At 40.9% G+C, this 5152-nt stretch overlaps 1 pseudogene; it reads left to right on the top strand.

Moving 5' to 3' along the window:
• Nucleotides 1-3336: 3336 nt before the first annotated feature.
• LOC110197368 (small ribosomal subunit protein uS5 pseudogene) lies at nucleotides 3337-4201 on the top strand (annotated as a pseudogene).
• Nucleotides 4202-5152: the final 951 nt, after the last annotated feature.

The following is a 5152-nucleotide window of genomic DNA, read 5'->3' as shown; positions in this document are numbered from 1 at the left end:
TTTAACTAGGTAAGTTCCTGTAAAGTGTAAACTATGGCTCTTTCCCTCAAATCCAAATGGTCTACTATGTTCACTGTATGATCTTGGTCAATTAATTTTTCCACTTTTTCTTCTTCTTCCTATTTTCCTTTATCTGTCAAATGGGCACAGTGATGCCTACTCTACCTCATAGGGCTGTTGTGAGAATCATGAAAGTGCTCTATATAATAGCATAGGCAGTGCTATTATAAATGGTTATTAAAAGGTACTAAACATGGACTGGCCAACAAAAGCCTAGTCCTTAGGAGGATGTATGGTGCACTCTGCCTCTTAAAATCCCCCACATGAAGGCTGGGATATCTTCTAGAAGTTCATGATAACATGGAATTGATAGTTTCTACTTCACAGGCTCTCTACTTCAGCCCATGTGTGGGTATTCTATGGCTATGTCCTGTTTTTCTATTATGTAATGATGAGGGGTCTTTTGATTACCTGCTAAACTGGAACTGAGAGTGTAATACATAAGAAGAAACTTGCTCTTTTCCCTTTCCATTGGCTGTAAGGTATAAGGACATCTCTGAGCTCAGGAAGACTGGGAGGGGGGAGGGTGTGGAATGTTCTTCCTCTTCCTCCATTCCCACCCTCCCAACAACCCTTGATTTTATGGTCTCCTAGGCAAGCCTGTGTCTGGGATAGGACTGTCTCTTGTATTTATCTTTTCTTTGATATATAGAGTCTTGTGAGACTTCAAAAGGCTAGGGAAAAGTCCAATGATGGGCGTCTATACTAGAATTTGCAGGCAGTGGAGCCCAGCATGCTAGCATATACCTGAGGAGTACCAACTTGGTAGCCAAGATGACTTATTTTGCAACAAAGGAATGACTTTTGCAGTGGTCATACCCATTCATAAATGAACTTGATGGCACGAAACTATAGTGACTGTTTTAAGTTTGAACCCACTATCCCCAGGGACCAAGGTGGTAAAGGAAAGAATGTGTCCTGGTTTGGAGGAGGGATATTTTTATATTTTGATTCTTGCTTTTTCAACAATATCCCTTAGTAAAAGCTAATTGATATTAACATTAAAATAAATCCCATATCCTCTTAAGGTTGCCTCTAGGACCTTGAGGGGGTAGATGTAGCCTCTCTCTAGGAACTTGCTCTGCTAGTGTGCAAATGAGAGTTGGGATAAGAACCCCACCCCTAGAGTCTAAATGAGCAACATTTACATGTAAGCCAGGTGTCGGACCTAACCTCTGGTAGTTAGACTGTCATATAGGTTCTCGATGGTTAACACTCTCTTTGACTCATTTTGGCCCTTCCTTTGCTCTGGGAAACTTCTCTAGTTAGCTCATTTCTAGAGTATTCACTTGACTCATATATTAGCAAACTGTGTCTCCCCGTGGCATTGAAATATAAGAACACTCATGCCTAACAGACAAGAATAGTAAAGCAATAGGAAGTAATCATAACCTAAATTTCCAGCAAGTACCATCACATACCTCTATTCCCAAAGAGCAGTTTGGGTCTTAATCATCTCTTCGCACTCTCAACTCTGATAGAACAAGCCCTGTCAAAATATCTCTGTAGTTAGAGGGACAAATTGGAAAGTTCTGTGAAGTCTGAATTAGCATCTCTGCTCAGATCACCAACTAGTCTCGTTTGGTAGCCATTCTTAGTCTCTTACCATCGGGAATGTTTGTTTGCCAGATTGGTCACTTCCAGAGCCAGCTCCCAGGTTTGTATGAGGTTGCTGTCTTCCACCTTCTTCTCTTTTCCACCTGCCTATTTGCTATGAACTTTGAGCACACGTAATTCCAGGAAACACCATCTTTTCCTACCTGCCTCATGTTCTGAAGCTATTCTGAATGTGCTTCTCTCTGACCCTTCCTAACAAAGAGATAGGAAAAGGAAAATAAATAGGAAAGGTTTCTGTTCCTATCTGCTATGTACAGATTCAGATATTATCAATCAATTGCATATTGTAGTTTCAGGTGCTGTGCTAAGGGTATTATATAAGCAGATACAGTTCCTGCCCTGTGGGAGATTATAATATCTAGGCTCTTAGAGTACACAGGCAGGGCTCACCATTGCATAGATTGTATCTTTCATTTTATAGTGCAACAACAGTATATCTAAACATTTGAAAGGTGGTGAAATTAGCTCTGTGCCAAGCAGATACATGGAATGGTTCAAGGACATAGGTTGTTCATTTGTGTTTGTGTATATATTCCTCTGTGTGGGAGAGTGATGGTGATGAACTGTAAGCAACATAGCAGAGACATTGGCCTTGGGGGATCAAGAGTAACCAACAGACCTATTACTCATAAGTGGAAAAGGCTAGGACAGAGGACAGACACAGGTCTAAAAAACAGCTCCTATTATATTTGGAGATTCTTAACCTGAGGTCCATGAATTTGGTTTTGTTTTTGATGTTTTGATAATGGTATTTCACTATTCTTGGTTTCCTTTGTAATCCCATGCATTTTATTTTATGTATTTAAAAACATCCAAAGAAGGGGTGCATGGGTTTCATCAGACTGCCAAAGGGGTCCATGACACACAAAAAAATTACAAAGCCTTGACCTAGATGAAAATCTATATATGTACTTAGCACAGAAAAAAAAATTACAAACCTTACGTCAATTCAATTCCACAAATATTTTGTTAATGTTTATGTGTTAATTGTTGGCAATACAAAGATGAATAAACCTGGTCCCTGACCTCAACAATTGAGTAGAGAAGACAAAATCTATACTTATATATAACTACAATAGAAAATTTGTTATCAGTCCTTGGGGAGCAGTAGGAGAGAGAACTCTGGACTCAGACCCCAGTTCCTATCTCAGTTTTACCATTTACCAGCCCAAGACAAGCTAGAAGTCCTCTAAGCCTGAGTTTCAATAACTGTAAAAGGAAGACACTACTTGTATTAATTACCTAAAATGAATTTTGTGAGGATGAAATAAAATTAAGTGTATATGCTATAGAAATATGAATTATTTTTATTGGAAACATGTTATACCCAGGGAAAGCAATATCAGCTGTACAATCTTCAAATATTTTATGCCTGAACTTGTTAAATATACCCACATGTAAGTAGTTAAACCTTTTTCTGCAGGAGGTTTAGAATGGTTAGAAATGGTTCATTGACACTGGCTCTTTTGTAGCGATGAATATTAGTATCTATAGGTGTCATATCCATATTGATGAAAACATATAAAAAGTGAAATGAAATAAAATATAATATAGTTGATACTAATTTCTCATAAAAAGAAACACATTAGAATTTATATCTAAATGATTGTTGTCTCCTTTAAAATAGTGCAGAGACCTTCTACTTCCAGTGAACACCAAATGGCAGACAACACCAGTGCTGCAGGAGGAGTGGGAGGTCCCAGGAGCCCTGGAGTCGGAGGCTGAGGTGACTTCTGAGGTGGCTTTGGCAGTGGGGGCCGAAGTCAAGGTCGGGGCCATGGTCAAGGCCGTGGCCCTGGCTGTGGGGCCCTGGGAGGAAAGGCCGAAGACAAGGAGTGGGTTCCTGTTACTAAGCTGGGCTGGCTAGTCAAGGACATGAAGATCAAGTCTTTGGAAGAGATCTATCTTTTCTCCCTTCCTATCAAAGAGTCTGAGATCATAGATTTCTTCCTGGGATTTTCATTGAAAGATGAGGTTCTGAAGATAATGCCTGTTCAGAAACAAACTAGAGCTGGACAACGTACCAGGTTCAAGGCTTTTGTGGCCATCGGTGACTACAATGGCCATGTTGGCCTGGGTGTCAAGTGCTCCAAGAAAGTGGCCACAGCTATTCGTGGTGCTATCATTCTGGCCAAGCTGTCCATCGTTCCTGTGAGATGTGGCTACTGGAGGAACAAGATCAGCAAGCGTCACACAGAGCCCTGCAAGGTCACCGGGCCATGTGGATAGGTTCTGGTGTGCCTGATCCCCGCCCCTAGAAGTACTGGCATCGTCTCAGCTCCTCATGATGGCTGGAATTGATGGCTGCTACACATCTGCAAGGGGCTGTACTGCTACTCTGGGCAACTTCTCTAAAGCTACCTTCAATGCCATCTCCAAAACATACAGCGATCTAACCCCAGACCTGTGGAAGGAGACTGTGTTCACTAAGTCTCGCTATCAGAAATTCACCAACCGTCTTGTGAAGACTCACGCTCCAGCGTCTGTCCAGAGGACCCAGGCAGCTGCTGTGGCAACCACATAGATTTTTTTAATAAATAAATAAATTGAACTATGCCTGCTAAAAAAAAATAGTGCAGAGAAGGTAGATCAAATTAGAGAGTTTTCCTAAACAACCGGATTAAAAAAAAACAATAACAAACCACACCATAAAGGAGTTTCCTAAACAATCTGATAATATTATAAGGCATTGGTCATCTGAAGAAGGCAACTGAGGGGAGTCAGAGAATTTCTCATGATTGGTTAGTTTAGTGTCAGCCATGTCCCTGCTGACGTTTTAAGAGCAAACTGGACCTATTCTGAGAATCTGAGCTTGAGAATTAGTTTTGGAGGGAGGAATGAGCTATTGAGGATTCACCCTTATTTTCTCGCTTATACTTATAGAGTGTAATGAGAAGGGAAGGAATTTCTCTCACTTTCCCCTATCCCTTACCATTGATAATGTGTCCTGTGGCAGAAGCATGTAGCTACAGGAGACATTTGTTTCCACATAGCTTGAGAGGGGGAATTCAAGGATAATGATTCCTGAACCTTCTATGTAGGGAGAGTCAAGCAGTGAGAAAACCAGGCATCTGGAACTGAGATCTTGTTGCTTGGGAGATGGCAAACTTTATAGCCAAGACGTTAAGAGAATAGTCTTCTGCTAATTCTAGGGTAAGGGCTCTGGTTCTTTCTCAAAAAGTATAGCAATACCCTAGCCAATAGCTTCAGATGAACCAGTAACTAAAAGCAGTGAAAATTACAGGCAACCGGAACAGTAACATGCCCTGTAGTAAGTAAGTCCAGTGAAACCAGCCAAGCCAATGCCACGCAGGATATTATTCATCAAAAAACAGCATGAGGATATCACAAGAGGTATCAGGGGCCCAGTGTCAAAGGTTGCTCTTCCATTCATGTTTCCCATGAGTGGATATCATCATTATACACGATCTCTATATTTTTTCATCTGAGAGGTCATAAATCCGACTCCCTCATT

Source organism: Phascolarctos cinereus, unplaced genomic scaffold (assembly GCF_003287225.1).
Source record: "Phascolarctos cinereus isolate Bilbo 61053 unplaced genomic scaffold, phaCin_HiC Scaffold_2;HRSCAF=192, whole genome shotgun sequence".
NCBI classification, from domain to species: Eukaryota; Metazoa; Chordata; class Mammalia; order Diprotodontia; family Phascolarctidae; genus Phascolarctos; species Phascolarctos cinereus.
The sequence above is the reverse complement of the archived record's forward strand: the minus strand, read 5'-3'. Positions and strand labels throughout refer to the sequence as shown.